The following is a 16,955-nucleotide window of genomic DNA, read 5'->3' on the forward strand; positions in this document are numbered from 1 at the left end:
AATTGCAAACTGAGTGCAAAGCAGTTTTTGTGCTTTTAGTTTTGCAAACTCAGTGAGTGGTTTTGCTATAAGTCTGAATAGTTTTAGAGATTGTGCTACAGGAATCACAGTTAGTGTTTAGGCATTCAGAAAAAACTGTAATGCAGATGCTTTTACTGTGCCACGCGCATAAACGTGCGCATCGTTCACACATCAGATTCATATGAAGAACAAACGCATAATACAGACTGTAACTGCAGCCGCGTGTCGCTTCTGTTTGAACATCTGTCCCAACCACTTTTTCCACATTAAAACAAACAACAGAATTTGAATCAAAACAATGGAATTTGAATGAAAACAACGGAATTTGAATGAAAAGAACAGAATTTGAATGAAAACAACGGAATTTGAATGAAAACAACAGAATTTGAATGAAAACAATGGAATTTGAATGAAAACAACAGAATTTGAATGAAAACAACGGAATTTGAATGAAAACAACAGAATTTGAATGAAAACAATGGAATTTGAATGAAAACAACGGAATTAGAATGAACAAAACAGAATTTGAATGAAAACAATGGAATTTGAATGAAAACAATGGAAATAGAATGAAAAGAACAGAATTTGAATGAAAACAATGGAAATTGAATGAAAACAACGGAATTTGAATGAAAACAATGGGATTTGAATGAAAACAACAGAATTTGAATGAAAACAATGGAATTTGAATGAAAACAACAGAATTTGAGAACAAACAATGGAATTGGAATAAAAAGAGTAGAATTAGAATGAAAACAAAAGCATTTGAATGAAAACAACGGAATTTGAATGAAAACAACGGAATTAGAATGAACAAAACAGAATTTGAATGAAAACAATGGAATTTGAATGAAAACAATGGAAATAGAATGAAAAGAACAGAATTTGAATGAAAACAATGGAAATTGAATGAAAACAATGGGATTTGAATGAAAACAACAGAATTTGAATGAAAACAATGGAATTTGAATGAAAACAACGGAATTTGAATGAAAACAACGGAATTAGAATGAACAAAACAGAATTTGAATGAAAACAACGGAAGTTTAAACTCTGTTGTAAAAATGAAAAAAAAAACTGGTTGATGAGTTCACAGGTAAGGTAAGGAAAAGCTGGTTATGTTAAGAAATTTGATTGGGCAATCCAGTACCAACAATGAAAAAAATCATGCCTGTAATCATTCACGCTGACCTGTTACAATTACTTGCTCTGCAATCACAACCACACTGCCGTGACCCGGATTCGAACCGGGGTTGCTGCGGCCACAACGCAGAGTACTAACCACTATACGATCACGGCTGGCACGCTAGGTCATGCTGTCAGTTGCAGTCTGTATCTTTCAGTTGTCTCACTCCACTATATATACTTGAACAGTGACCTGTACGATGCGCAAAAGAACAGCAGACATTATTTACCGTCAGAACGCCAGATGTCTCTGTGTTAATGCAGATGCTTTTACTGTTCCACGTGCATAATCGTGCGCATCGTTCACACATCAGATTCATATGAAGAACAAACGCATAATACAGACTGTAACTGCAGCCGCGTGTCACTTCTGTTTGAACATCTGTCCCAACCACTTTTTCCACATTAAAACAAACAACAGAATTTGAATCAAAACAATGGAAATTGAATGAAAACAATGGAATTTGAATGAAAACAATGGAAATAGAATGAAAAGAACAGAATTTGAATGAAAACAATGGAAATTGAATGAAAACAACGGAATTTGAATGAAAACAATGGGATTTGAATGAAAACAACAGAATTAGAATGAAAACAATGGAATTTGAATGAAAACAACAGAATTTGAGAACAAACAATGGAATTGGAATAAAAAGAGTAGAATTAGAATGAAAACAAAAGCATTTGAATGAAAACAACGGAATTTGAATGAAAACAACGGAATTAGAATGAACAAAACAGAATTTGAATGAAAACAATGGAATTTGAATGAAAAGAACAGAATTTGAATGAAAACAACGGAATTTGAATGAAAACAACAGAATTTGAATGAAAACAATGGAATTTGAATGAAAACAACAGAATTTGAATGAAAACAACGGAATTGGAATGAAAACAACGGAATTTGAATGTACAGAACAGAGTTTGAATCAAAACAACGGAAAACAACGGAATTAGAATAATAGAACAGAATTTGAATGAAAACAATGGAATTTGAATGAAAACAATGGAAATAGAATGAAAAGAACAGAATTTGAATGAAAACAATGGAAATTGAATGAAAACAACGGAATTTGAATGAAAACAATGGGATTTGAATGAAAACAACAGAATTTGAATGAAAACAATGGAATTTGAATGAAAACAACAGAATTTGAGAACAAACAATGGAATTGGAATAAAAAGAGTAGAATTAGAATGAAAACAAAAGCATTTGAATGAAAACAACGGAATTTGAATGAAAACAACGGAATTAGAATGAACAAAACAGAATTTGAATGAAAACAATGGAATTTGAATGAAAAGAACAGAATTTGAATGAAAACAACGGAATTTGAATGAAAACGACAGAATTTGAATGAAAACAATGGAATTTGAATGAAAACAACAGAATTTGAATGAAAACAACGGAATTGGAATGAAAACAACGGAATTTGAATGTACAGAACAGAGTTTGAATCAAAACAACGGAAAACAACGGAATTAGAATAATAGAACAGAATTTGAATGAAAACAATGGAATTTGAATGAAAACAATGGAAATAGAATGAAAAGAACAGAATTTGAATGAAAACAATGGAATTTGAATGAAAACAATGGAAATAGAATGAAAAGAACAGAATTTGAATGAAAACAATGGAAATTGAATGAAAACAACGGAATTTGAATGAAAACAATGGGATTTGAATGAAAACAACAGAATTTGAATGAAAACAATGGAATTTGAATGAAAACAACAGAATTTGAGAACAAACAATGGAATTGGAATAAAAAGAGTAGAATTAGAATGAAAACAAAAGCATTTGAATGAAAACAACTGAATTTCAATGAAAACAATGGAATTAGAATGAACAAAACAGAATTTGAATGAAAACAATGGAAGTTTAAACTCTGTTGTAAAAATGAAAAAAAAAACTGGTTGATGAGTTCACAGGTAAGGTAAGGAAAAGCTGGTTATGTTAAGAAATTTGATTGGGCAATCCAGTACCAACAATGAAAAAAACATGCCTGTAATCATTCACGCTGACCTGTTACAATTACTTGCTCTGCAATCACAACCACACTGCCGTGACCCGGATTCGAACCGGGGTTGCTGCGGCCACAACGCAGAGTACTAACCACTATACGATCACGGCTGGCACGCTAGGTCATGCTGTCAGTTGCAGTCTGTATCTTGCAGTTGTCTCACTCCACTATATATACTTGAACAGTGACCTGTACGATGCGCAAAAGAACAGCAGACATTATTTACCGTCAGAACGCCAGATGTCTCTGTGCTAATGCAGATGCTTTTACTGTGCCACGCGCATAATCGTGCGCATCGTTCACACCTCAGATTCATATGAAGAACAAACGCATAATACAGACTGTAACTGCAGCCGCGTGTCGCTTCTGTTTGAACATCTGTCCCAACCACTTTTTCCACATTAAAACAAACAACAGAATTTGAATGAAAACAATGGAAATTGAATGAAAACAACGGAATTTGAATGAAAACAACAGAATTAGAATGTACAGAACAGAGTTTGAATCAAAACAACGGAAAACAACGGAATTAGAATAACAGAACAGAATTTGAATGAAAACAATGGAATTTGAATGAAAACAATGGAAATAGAATGAAAAGAACAGAATTTGAATGAAAACAATGGAAATTGAATGAAAACAACGGAATTTGAATGAAAACAATGGGATTTGAATGAAAACAACAGAATTTGAATGAAAACAACAGAATTTGAGAACAAACAATGGAATTGGAATAAAAAGAGTAGAATTAGAATGAAAACAAAAGCATTTGAATGAAAACAACGGAATTTGAATGAAAACAACGGAATTAGAATGAACAAAACAGAATTAGAATGAACAAAACAGAATTAGAATGAACAAAACAGAATTAGAATGAACAAAACAGAATTTGAATGAAAACAATGGAAGTTTAAACTCTGTTGTAAAAATGAAAAAAAAAACTGGTTGATGAGTTCACAGGTAAGGTAAGGAAAAGCTGGTTATGTTAAGAAATTTGATTGGGCAATCCAGTACCAACAATGAAAAAAATCATGCCTGTAATCATTCACGCTGACCTGCTACAATTACTTGCCCTGCAATCACAACCACACTGCCGTGACCCGGATTCGAACCGGGGTTGCTGCGGCCACAACGCAGAGTACTAACCACTATACGATCACGGCTGGCACGCTAGGTCATGCTGTCAGTTGCAGTCTGTATCTTGCAGTTGTCTCACTCCACTATATATACTTGAACAGTGACCTGTACGATGCGCAAAAGAACAGCAGACATTATTTACCGTCAGAACGCCAGATGTCTCTGTGTTAATGCAGATGCTTTTACTGTGCCACGCGCATAATCGTGCGCATCGTTCACACATCAGATTCATATGAAGAACAAACGCATAATACAGACTGTAACTGCAGCCGCGTGTCGCTTCTGTTTGAACATCTGTCCCAACCACTTTTTCCACATTAAAACAAACAACAGAATTTGAATCAAAACAATGGAAATTGAATGAAAACAACGGAATTTGAATGAAAACAACGGAATTTGAATGTACAGAACAGAGTTTGAATCAAAACAACGGAAAACAACGGAATTAGAATAACAGAACAGAATCTGAATGAAAACAATGGAATTTGAATGAAAACAATGGAAGTTTAAACTCTGTTGTAAAAATGAAACAGCAGACATTATTTACCGTCAGAACGCCAGATGTCTCTGTGTTACAGTTTTTTCTGATTGCTTAAGCACATTTTTTGTAACTATTGGCTAATTTTGCAAAACTCTTCACACAAATAAGAAAACCTGTCACCCAATAATCAAAACATTGTAGTTCTCTTGCAAAAGCAAACACAGCTAGATTAACTCTTCACACCTTCGTAAAAATGGTGTTTCCGTATCAAACAGTACACACAAGCCATCATCTACTAAGCACACAATGCGCCAACTGCACACTGATGGTATGAATACAAAACACATCTGGCTTTTGCTTTCTCTGTGCACAAGGTAGGCTATGTCAGTTTGAGCTCATACTTCTGTCATAGATCCATAAGCATAGAGGGATCCAAACTTCAAGTACTGGTGTTTATTCAAACACATCAAAACAAACACAAGTGTTTATTTCCAAGTATAGGATTATTTGCAATCGCCATAATGACTATATGGGTTACTTGGTCTGCAGTGAACATGCTTCCTCTGCCCCCAGCATCTGGTCATCTAGCAATTCTGTAAAGTAACAATTTCAGTATTTTTACATCAATGGTATTGGTGTGTTTCTCATTGGCATATGGCAGTGCTACAAATCTTTGTGCGAAGTGACTGTACTAACCGATTCTCATTTCAAGATGTCCTTATGGTACTTGCTACAGTGTAGCGGCTCGAGTTAGGCTGGACCCGTTGGCCAGCTACCCTCAGGGTCATTCCACGGTTAATGACATGGTCCACTATTGTAGCTCTGATGTCATCAGCAATTCTATTTCTTACTCTTCCTACCCTTCCTCTCCCCCCTCCTCATCTTCCTCTCCCCCCTCCTCGTCTTCCTCTTGCTCCTCCTTGTCCTTGTCGTCCTCTTCATCCTACTTCTTCACCTCCACGTCCTCTTCCTCGGCCTCCTCTACTTCTCACTCTTTCTGATCCCTCCATTGTACTCCGCACACACAGCTTACCTGTATTATAGTGCTTAGGCTGATTGCAAAGCGAACTAATTATCTAAAAAAGTTTTCACATGTGAAAGTGTGCCAGACAGTTGGCAAATTAGTGTTAATGATAGCCATACATGTGTATACTTTTGCTAGGAGTGTGTTGGAAATTTGGTAATTGAGTGTTGTGCAGTGAATTGTGCCTACAGTTTTGCAAAGTGTGTGTTACAAAATTGCAAACTGAGTGCAAAGCAGTTTTTGTGCTTTTAGTTTTGCAAACTCAGTGAGTGGTTTTGCTATAAGTCTGAATAGTTTTAGAGATTGTGCTACAGGAATCACAGTTAGTGTTTAGGCATTCAGAAAAAACTGTAATGCAGATGCTTTTACTGTGCCACGCGCATAAACGTGCGCATCGTTCACACATCAGATTCATATGAAGAACAAACGCATAATACAGACTGTAACTGCAGCCGCGTGTCGCTTCTGTTTGAACATCTGTCCCAACCACTTTTTCCACATTAAAACAAACAACAGAATTTGAATCAAAACAATGGAATTTGAATGAAAACAACGGAATTTGAATGAAAAGAACAGAATTTGAATGAAAACAACGGAATTTGAATGAAAACAACAGAATTTGAATGAAAACAATGGAATTTGAATGAAAACAACAGAATTTGAATGAAAACAACGGAATTTGAATGAAAACAACAGAATTTGAATGAAAACAATGGAATTTGAATGAAAACAACGGAATTAGAATGAACAAAACAGAATTTGAATGAAAACAATGGAATTTGAATGAAAACAATGGAAATAGAATGAAAAGAACAGAATTTGAATGAAAACAATGGAAATTGAATGAAAACAACGGAATTTGAATGAAAACAATGGGATTTGAATGAAAACAACAGAATTTGAATGAAAACAATGGAATTTGAATGAAAACAACAGAATTTGAGAACAAACAATGGAATTGGAATAAAAAGAGTAGAATTAGAATGAAAACAAAAGCATTTGAATGAAAACAACGGAATTTGAATGAAAACAACGGAATTAGAATGAACAAAACAGAATTTGAATGAAAACAATGGAATTTGAATGAAAACAATGGAAATAGAATGAAAAGAACAGAATTTGAATGAAAACAATGGAAATTGAATGAAAACAATGGGATTTGAATGAAAACAACAGAATTTGAATGAAAACAATGGAATTTGAATGAAAACAACGGAATTTGAATGAAAACAACGGAATTAGAATGAACAAAACAGAATTTGAATGAAAACAACGGAAGTTTAAACTCTGTTGTAAAAATGAAAAAAAAAACTGGTTGATGAGTTCACAGGTAAGGTAAGGAAAAGCTGGTTATGTTAAGAAATTTGATTGGGCAATCCAGTACCAACAATGAAAAAAATCATGCCTGTAATCATTCACGCTGACCTGCTACAATTACTTGCTCTGCAATCACACTGCCGTGACCCGGATTCGAACCAGGGTTGCTGCGGCCACAACGCAGAGTACTAACCACTATACGATCACAGCTGGCACGCTAGGTCATGCTGTCAGTTGCAGTCTGTATCTTGCAGTTGTCTTACTCCACTATATATACTTGAACAGTAACCTGTACGATGCGAACAGCAGATATTATTTACCGTCAGAACACCAGATGTCTCTGTGTAATTGCAGATGCTTTTACTGTGCCACGCGCATAAACGTGCGCATCGTTCACACATCAGATTCATATGAAGAACAAACGCATAATACAGACTGTAACTGCAGCCGCGTGTCGCTTCTGTTTGAACATCTGTCACAACCACTTTTTCCACATTAAAACAAACAACAGAATTTGAATGAAAACAATGGAATTTGAATGAAAACAACGGAATTTGAATGAAAACAACGGAATTAGAATGAACAAAACAGAATTTGAATGAAAACAACGGAAGTTTAAACTCTGTTGTAAAAATGAAAAAAAAAACTGGTTGATGAGTTCACAGGTAAGGTAAGGAAAAGCTGGTTATGTTAAGAAATTTGATTGGGCAATCCAGTACCAACAATGAAAAAACATACCTGTAATCATTCACGCTGACCTGCTACAATTACTTGCTCTGCAATCACAACCACACTGCCGTGACCCGGATTCGAACCGGGGTTGCTGCGGCCACAACGCAGAGTACTAACCACTATACGATCACGGCTGGCACGCTGGATTATGCTGTCAGTTGCAGTCTGTATCTTGCAGTTGTCTCACTCCACTATATATACTTGAACAGTGACCTGTACGATGCGCAAAAGAACAGCAGACATTATTTACCGTCAGAACGCCAGATGTCTCTGTGTTAATGCAGATGCTTTTACTGTGCCACGCGCATAAACGTGCGCATCGTTCACACATCAGATTCATATGAAGAACAAACGCATAATACAGACTGTAACTGCAGCCGCGTGTCGCTTCTGTTTGAACATCTGTCCCAACCACTTTTTCCACATTAAAACAAACAACAGAATTTGAATCAAAACAATGGAAATTGAATGAAAACAACGGAATTTGAATGAAAACAATGGAAATTGAATGAAAACAACAGAATTTGAATGAAAACAATGGAATTTGAATGAAAACAATGGAATTTGAATGAAAACAACGGAATTTGAATGAAAACAACGGAATTTGAATGAAAACAACAGAATTTGAATGAAAACAATGGAATTTGAATGAAAACAACGGAATTAGAATGAACAAAACAGAATTTGAATGAACAAAACAGAATTTGAATGAAAACAATGGAAGTTTAAACTCTGTTGTAAAAATGAAAAAAAAAACTGGTTGATGAGCGAACAGGTAAGGTAAGGAAAAGCCGGTTACGTTAAGAAACTTGATTGGACAATCCAGTGCCAATAATGAGATAACATGTCTGTAACCATTCAAGCTGCCGTGCAGCCTTTGAGTCTCCAATTACTTGCTCTGCAATCACAACCACACTGCCGTGACCCGGATTCAAACCGGGGTTGCTGCGGCCACAACGCAGAGTACTAACCACTATACGATCACGGCTGGCACGCTAGGTCATGCTGTCAGTTGCAGTCTGTATCTTGCAGTTGTCTCACTCCACTATATATACTTGAACAGTGACCTGTACGATGCGCAAAAGAACAGCAGACATTATTTACCGTCAGAACGCCAGATGTCTCTGTGTTAATGCAGATGCTTTTACTGTGCCACGCGCATAAACGTGAAAACAATGGAAATTGAATGAAAACAACGGAATTAGAATGTACAGAACAGAGTTTGAATGAAAACAACGGAAAACAACGGAATTAGAATAACAGAACAGAATTTGAATCAAAACAATGGAATTTGAATGAAAACAATGGAAATAGAATGATGAAGGATATAAAAAAAACAACAACAGCAATAGAATAATATTAAACACAAAGTGAACCCGTCTTCCTTCATTAAATAGGTTCTTTTAGATGTTAAGGAGGAATTGACTTAACCAGGCTGGCGGAGAATGAAGACAACCGGACACCTGCAGCAGATGGGGAATCAGTGAACTTTTATTGAGACAGAGACAATCTCTCAACACAGCTCACATCAGGAGATTCCTAATATTTGCTGTAAGGATGGGTATATATTCTCTAAAACTTACAGGAGGGGGTTGTGAGGAAAGTGCTGCATTAGCAGAAAAACAACTCCATAAAAGGAAAGCGGCCTTGGGTGTTCTAGCCTCTTCGCTTGCAGATATCTTCCACCTGCAGGATGAGGCGATCGCTTCTTATCGCTCTCAAGGCCAAAGTCGTGAGCACACATTTTTATTACACAGTTGCACAGTAACTTTAAAGCTGAACAATATTTAAAGCTGAATAATGTTTGATCAGATTATATTTTCTTCAAATCCCCCTTTTGACCCATCTTAAATGGGTCAACACACAAAAATAAGTAACATTCAAAGGAACACAGAGACGTGTCGAAGCCTGGCTCGAAAAACTCCTCGGGTCTCATCATTTGTCTTTATCTGTCATTGCAGATGAGGAGAAAAGAGTCCAGGCACCACCCTGCCCAGGGGTCGGCTGCAATCAGTCTCGGTTCCCGACGAAAGCAGTAACAGCTGTCCTGCACAAAAGGATACAACGAGTCAGTGCAACCAGGGTAGTGACACAAAATTAACAGTACAGTTCCTGTAACCCAGCAACCAAAAAGCATAAGTAATGATAAAAATGTGGAGAGTACAGAGTATACTATAATAATGGGAGATATAAACGTGAAAATGTGAAAGAATAAATCAACCGTAAAATAAACCCAGAACGGTAACTGCTAAGGACATTCAAAAGTGAATATGGTAAAACGTGAGGAAGGGGTGTGGAAAAAAACAATTTATATCCAGTGGTGGGAGTACACATTCGCTCAGGCTTAAGTCCGGAGACCCTGAGAACATCGCTTAACCCTCACAACCCGACCAGACACAGTTCAACCAGATATATCCTTCAAGAGGAAGTGGGTGAGGGAAACAATCAATAACAAGCCTAATACAAAACACCACAGAGAAACAACCATTCTAGAAGCATTTAAACAAGAGAAAGACGATAATGTTCGTCACCCTCACGATCAGGATTATGCCAATGGGAATGAGACCCAGGGCCAGGAAGCAAACAAAGACGCAACATCTTTGCCTGCCTGTCATTTCAGGGGGAAAGGGCCAAGACATGTTTACTTAGCTTGGATGTCTTCTAATAGAGGATGATGGGGCAGAGAAACGTGGTCCAGTTCCCCCCACCTCGCCAAGGGCGTGTTCTAGGAGTTAAAGAGCAACAACCTGCAATCTGTACCAAAAAATCTTCATAGTCCCACCGGAAAATCATAAGAGTAATAAACGATTCAGCTCAACAGACAAGTATCATGTTCAGGTTTCTCCAATCATTAAATCACTATTATTGCCACAATTTGCTTTATTCACCCTTTGGGCAATGTTATTCCAAGAGAGAGAGAGAGAGAGAGAGAGAGAGAGAGAGAGAGAGAGAGAGAGCCCCTAATGGCCAGTTAGTGGGCTCTAGGTCAAACTGTCCCCAAATTTGTTATTTGTTATTATTACTTGTTTTCATGTCACTTGTCTGTTTTCTACTGCACCCCTCTCACCAAAGCAAAGCAAACATTAGCAGCACATTGACCGTAGTCAGGCATCCTCATTCCATAGGTGCTATAAAACATTTCCTGTAAAAGAATCACAGTTTTCAAGACAGGGTGTGTCTCCCCCAACACTCTCACCAGAATACAGTGTAATAGCATCCCCAACTCCTAACCCATAAACACCGTTTCTTCACACATCCGCCCAGAAATCCTGTAATAGAAAAACATTAAAACTGTAACCCTGTAGGGAAGAAAATGTAAATGGTAACGCTGCGCAGTTACCTCTGTAAGCAACACAAGACAGAAAAATGGCATTTACAGGTTCACTCATCCTCGAATATTTTGTCATCCTTCTACTCCTGTAAAAGAAACCCACATAAATTCATCCACCCTTTTATCCTATCTAGGTGGAGGTGGTTAACCTTGAGTCATGGTCAAGTCTTGTCATCTTTTACCAGTCAGTCCGTTTGTTTTTATTCCCAGTCTTTCATCCATTCATCCGTTCTTTGCTGATAGTGAAACCTGTCGTCGCATCTAGTTTCCACACTCAGCAAAATGACGTCATCTCAAAAAGAAACAAGAACTTGAGTTTGGATTACCTCGCTGAATCCTTTTTTAAACAGGGACTCTCGTTTCTAATTGTCCCCACAAGTGTTTCCTCCAGAACCCATTTCAATGCGGAGAAACTCACTTACAACAATTTTCTCGCCGACGTGTAATGCTTGTAATTTCCGATGTGCAGATCTGCTTAAAGAAAAGATTCACAAACAAAAATCAGTAAATATAAAACAAAATAAAATGAAAAATAACAAAAACAAAATGCAGACGCCCGGGTCTTAGGACTTGTCACTGAATATTCTTCCCATCAATAAAAATACCAACCTAAACCTACACAGAGTCAAATCAACACCACCTCAACCTTTTCATATTCATAAACCTATATGTTTTGTGTTCGTGAAACAAAATTGAACCATTAAGTAAGTTGAGCTCTTGAAATGTTTTAATTCTCTTAATTCTGCCAGTTTATTTCAACACTTATTCAATGACTTTTATTCAACTGCTACTTGGTCACTCGACTTTTACCTGTTCAAATTGCCTAGGGTTCAACAAAGTCTAGATCCCCGTTATCATGAAACTTGAACGGTGTACGATGATTTGCTTACAGTAATTTAGAATCATCACTCAACCTAGCTCTACTACTGGCACTGCGTGACTTTTCTCACACTGGAAACCAGAATTTAGTACAGAACTTTAATGCCTCAGGGAATCGCGTTCAAGGGCTGCCCCCCCTTCTCTTCTTCTTTGTCCGTGTGTTCCTCCTTTATTAAATCTCCATCACAATGACGTGGCGCTCTGAAATAAAACTCACACTGTTAATTCCTCGTTTTCACTCTGCACCACTGCTCAGAGTGTTTTCTTTTCTTTTTAGTGTAGAGTAAACAATTAAGTCGAGGCCTTAAGCCCCAGATATCTCGCACGGGCATCATTTTCATAACCAAACCGCTCCGGACTCTGCTCCCCAGACCACACAAATGCCCTCTGGGCTTATTATTATAGCAAATTCTGTATTTGACTTTGTTGTGTGCAGCATTGAGCCTTTGTCAGTAAAGCATTCTTCATTGCAGCAGCTGGAGCATTGTGTGTCACTTCTTAGTAAATTAAATCAACATTTTGATTTTAGTGCATGGGTATGTATCAGTTTTTACTCCCTCAACAAGTGCATAAGTGTTCATGTGTGTGTTTCCCTTCATTCTAAGTAGGCGCATGCAGAAGTGTGTGTTCGTGTGTTGGTATATGTTTGTGTTCATCACCTTCCTGTTCTGTAGTTTAGGTAAACCAGCGGCCTGACGCATGGCCTAGGGTCCTCCCCTCCTCTTTGGGTCTGTTTTCATCCGTTGTTGCAGCTGCCTGCATCTTCTCCTTGTACCTTGACCCTTTTGCTTACTTTGCTCCACGGCCTTCTGCAGCTCTGCTGTTCGGCTCTTCTCAGAGGTCAGCATCCTTCTGCTCACCGTCCCTTTTCCTCCGGGCTTAATGCGCGTCTCGTCACAGCTCTGTCAGCTGACGCAGCCTGGGAATTTCCCCCGTGTAGTGAAACGGGCTTTAGGTTTAGTGCTCTCCGTCTCTGCTGCATGAGATCACTCTTTTGCAGCACTGTTGACATCCTCAAGTTGTTGTTGTGAGTCCAGCTGCTGTGGCCTTCAGGGGTCAAAGGGTCAAAGATGGTCGCGGAGAGGGCAACGATGGTAGAGGGGAGGGTAGGAGTCCAGGTCAGCTTCGGCTCTCAGAAAAAACAAAAACAAAACAAAACAGGCGAACAGGAAAATGATGTTGTGTTGGCTGTGCTGTGTTGGCTGTGTTATCCCGAGAGGGGAGAAACAACGAGATCTCGTCTCCCCCCTTTTTTGTTTTTGTTTTTTTTTTTTCACCATATAATCAACTCATAACCCCTCAAGTTGACAGGACAACACAGGTACGTGTTAAAATTCTTAAGATCTTGTTTAGAAACCTAAAAAGGAATTTCCTATCATTCAGTAGTCATTTGTCTTAAACAATCAACAAAAACATGTCCCAAGTCGACCCTTTTAACCACTAAATTTGTCGTGTCCTCACTTAATCCTCAGACCAGTGTCTTTGTCTTTTGACGTTACGTTGTTGTCCTGCAACCCAAAGCGTTTAATTGTCAGTAATGTATAAACTATATCATTTAAAAACAGGTGTATGTTAAGTGTCGCTACTTTAACCTTGCATGTACGTGCACATGTATGTAAGCTGTTTCTTCATTGCATGTATGGGTGCGTCTGTATATGGGTTACTTTAACTTTTTCTCAAACGAGGCATTTCTCTAACACGCACATGTGTCTGTTCCTCACCCTTCTCATATCTTTCTCTGGTTGTGTGTGGTTTTATTTGTTTCAGTGATTTACCAGGAACATCTTTTCCTTTTCTCCATGTCTTCCGCCAGAGGTTAACACTGGTGAGATTCAGGGACACAGCACCCAGAGCAGTTCAGCGAGAAAAACCCGCCTCAAACTACATTCTCTCTTTTTTGTTTTACCGGGAGGGGTGAGGACAACTCTGGTGTCCAGCCGTGAATTTTAGCCAAAGCTTGGCCTGTCTTCTGCTGCCGTACTCAGGCTTCCAGGTTAAGAAAAAACACCTGTATGAAGACACTAAACATACATTTAGTATTTGTATAAACATAACTGCCTAAATCATTGAACTCTTGAGGAGGGTGTATTTCAGAATCAGAATCAAAATCAAAAACTTTATTGTCATTGTCATGAGACCGACGACATTAAGAATGGTCCCCGATCATTGCATCATCCCTAGTAATATCAAATATAAAAAAACAATAAAATTCAATCAATAAAATAGATAGAATACTTAAAATACTAAGTATTCCCACCGTCATGCTTCAGACCGTGCATAGATTAACACAAGAGTGGCATGGTGGACATTTTTGTAGTATTCAGATGTGTTATTGCAGTTGGATAACAGCTGTGTTTGAGTCTATTAGTCCTTGCTCTGATTGCCCTGTACCGTCTGCCTTAGGGCAACAGTTCGAACAGGGAGTGGCCAGGATGTGAGGTGTCTTTTATGATGTTTTGGGCCTTTTTAAAACAGTGGGCGTTGTTTGACTCTTTACTAACTTTAAAACCCCACCATAACAATTTCTCACTGACAAACTTCTATGCATCCATTTAAACATGCGAAGCCAGCACAAAATCACACACATCCCCTACAGCAAAGCTTTAACATAACCACAATGCAACTCCTCCCTTAAACGGGAGAAATCACCCTGAATCAACCAACTCTATATAAAACGTCAAACAAAGATAAACCACAAACATTTCTACACTTCTGTGTCTTCCACGCAGCACAATAGGCAGAAAAACACCGATTACTCACAGTCTACAACAAAAGAAAAACCTGCTCTTTTCACAACTCTCACAGCTAAAGTCAAAACTCTTACCCAGTGCCTCTGAAATAATAAAAAATCACCAAATACTCGATTACTCTTTTCACTCGCTCCCTCTCACTCCCTTCTTCCTCATACAGCATACACGCTCGCTCCCGCGGACCCGCTCGGCCCCGCGGGCTCACTCGGCCCCCACCTTTTTCCTCTCACAGAGACAGAGAGAGAGACCCTTTTCCTTTTTTTTATTTCTCCAGCACACATACACACACAGAATCCCAACTGAGAGAAAGAGGGAGAGAAGAGAAAAGAGTTGTAGAGAGGAAGTTTTTTAGCAGGAGTTTCAGATCTAACAGATTTATACAACTTATTTACACACACCGGTAATTTATGTTCTATTTATTGATTTTAAAGGAGAATTTGGGCCAGCTGGGTTTCTGCCTCTGTTAGGCACTAACAGCTGGGGCGCTGCTTTAAAGGTGAGTCAGCACTGAAATATCCCTTCAGGTGTTACCAAGCTTCTACCAAACCGGAGTCTGGCGGGTAACCTTGCCTAGAGCTTCCTGATAGGGGTGCTAGTTGGTTGTCACCTTGTTCACACGTCTCATTCACACTTCATACATTACCTGCAGTCACTCATTACCCTCCTTATGTATGTAATAAATGTGTAAAAAAAAAAATTCTATGTGTGGTGTATTATTTTAACCAAAAGAGGAACCTAGTTCCTTTAATTGTGTAATCTGTGAACAACGGAGAACCAAACTGTCCTGCCCAGTGTTCCACAGCAAGCATTCAGCGTGTATTTATGTGTGTCCAATATCAAACAGAACATCAAAACATTTAAAACACTAAAATCATCGGGGTTTTAAGAAGAGATCCGTTTTCTCCTATTGATCAAAGGGACCCCTCCTTTGGACTCCAACCAGTACTTCTCCTTTTTAAGTTTTAGAGGATCTTTTCTAATAAAGTCCTCTGGGCCTTCCTAACCCTTCTGTAGTTTAGAGAATATTACTAAAAAATATTCTCAAGGCCTTTAACCTTTTAATCTGTTTAGAAAGGCGTTACTAATAAACCCTTTCAAGGTCCCAGACCTGCACTGAGGTATTTATCCGACACCGGAGAGCAACCCGTCGGCTGCAACCGTGGTCAGACCTCAGTTCACTCTTATCTTTATTCACTTATTCACTTATTTCTTATTCACTTATCTCTTATTCACTTGTCTGATTCTCAACAAGCCTTAAGTAAGCCAGACAATTTTGGTTATGAATTACTAGGAGTTTGGACACTAAGTATTTTTATAATGTTCAATATAGCAGAAATAAAAGGTCTGCTTACCTTGTTTTTGTGTGCACACAGCTTTTGTCCAAACTCCGTTCACTCAGACCACTGCCGATGTCCTCCCATCCGTTCCAGTTTGGCCTGGAGCGGATCCTGTTCGTGACGCCAATTGAAGGATATAAAAAAAACAACAACAGCAATAGAATAATATTAAACACAAAGTGAACCCGTCTTCCTTCATTAAATAGGTTCTTTTAGATGTTAAGGAGGAATTGACTTAACCAGGCTGGCGGAGAATGAAGACAACCGGACACCTGCAGCAGATGGGGAATCAGTGAACTTTTATTGAGACAGAGACAATCTCTCAACACAGCTCACATCAGGAGATTCCTAATATTTGCTGTAAGGATGGGTATATATTCTCTAAAACTTACAGGAGGGGGTTGTGAGGAAAGTGCTGCATTAGCAGAAAAACAACTCCATAAAAGGAAAGCGGCCTTGGGTGTTCTAGCCTCTTCGCTTGCAGATATCTTCCACCTGCAGGATGAGGCGATCGCTTCTTATCGCTCTCAAGGCCAAAGTCGTGAGCACACATTTTTATTACACAGTTGCACAGTAACTTTAAAGCTGAACAATATTTAAAGCTGAATAATGTTTGATCAGATTATATTTTCTTCAATGACAGAACAGAATTTGAATGAAAACAATGGAAATAGAATGAAAAGAACAGAATTTGAATGAAAACAATGGAAATTGAATGAAAACAACGGAATTTGAA

At 38.2% G+C, this 16,955-nt stretch overlaps 1 long non-coding RNA gene and 6 other non-coding genes across 7 annotated transcripts; all 7 read right to left on the reverse strand.

Annotated features, from left to right (window-relative positions):
* Positions 1–1,248: 1,248 nt before the first annotated feature.
* Positions 1,249–1,320, reverse strand: trnah-gug (transfer RNA histidin (anticodon GUG)). The gene has a single exon. It is a non-coding gene; the product is annotated as a tRNA-His (tRNA).
* A 1,949-nt stretch (positions 1,321–3,269) lies between these two features.
* trnah-gug (transfer RNA histidin (anticodon GUG)) lies at positions 3,270–3,341 on the reverse strand. The gene has a single exon. It is a non-coding gene; the product is annotated as a tRNA-His (tRNA).
* Positions 3,342–4,322: 981 nt separating this feature from the next.
* Positions 4,323–4,394, reverse strand: trnah-gug (transfer RNA histidin (anticodon GUG)). Its single transcript has one exon. It is a non-coding gene; the product is annotated as a tRNA-His (tRNA).
* Positions 4,395–7,328: 2,934 nt separating this feature from the next.
* Positions 7,329–7,400, reverse strand: trnah-gug (transfer RNA histidin (anticodon GUG)). Its single transcript has one exon. It is a non-coding gene; the product is annotated as a tRNA-His (tRNA).
* A 584-nt stretch (positions 7,401–7,984) lies between these two features.
* On the reverse strand, positions 7,985–8,056 carry trnah-gug (transfer RNA histidin (anticodon GUG)). The gene has a single exon. It is a non-coding gene; the product is annotated as a tRNA-His (tRNA).
* A 782-nt stretch (positions 8,057–8,838) lies between these two features.
* Positions 8,839–8,910, reverse strand: trnah-gug (transfer RNA histidin (anticodon GUG)). Its single transcript has one exon. It is a non-coding gene; the product is annotated as a tRNA-His (tRNA).
* A 480-nt stretch (positions 8,911–9,390) lies between these two features.
* On the reverse strand, positions 9,391–16,851 carry LOC146683051 (uncharacterized). Its single transcript, XR_014917422.1, has 2 exons — positions 16,235–16,851; positions 9,391–9,969 (listed from the first exon to the last, which is right to left on the reverse strand). It is a non-coding gene; the product is annotated as an uncharacterized LOC146683051 (long non-coding RNA).
* Between the last annotated feature and the right edge of the window lie 104 nt (positions 16,852–16,955).

Source organism: Copadichromis virginalis, linkage group LG22 (genome assembly GCF_057382275.1).
Source record: "Copadichromis virginalis isolate Kocher_CV1m ecotype Utaka linkage group LG22, C_Virginalis_male_GT1.1, whole genome shotgun sequence".
Lineage (NCBI taxonomy): Eukaryota > Metazoa > Chordata > Actinopteri > Cichliformes > Cichlidae > Copadichromis > Copadichromis virginalis.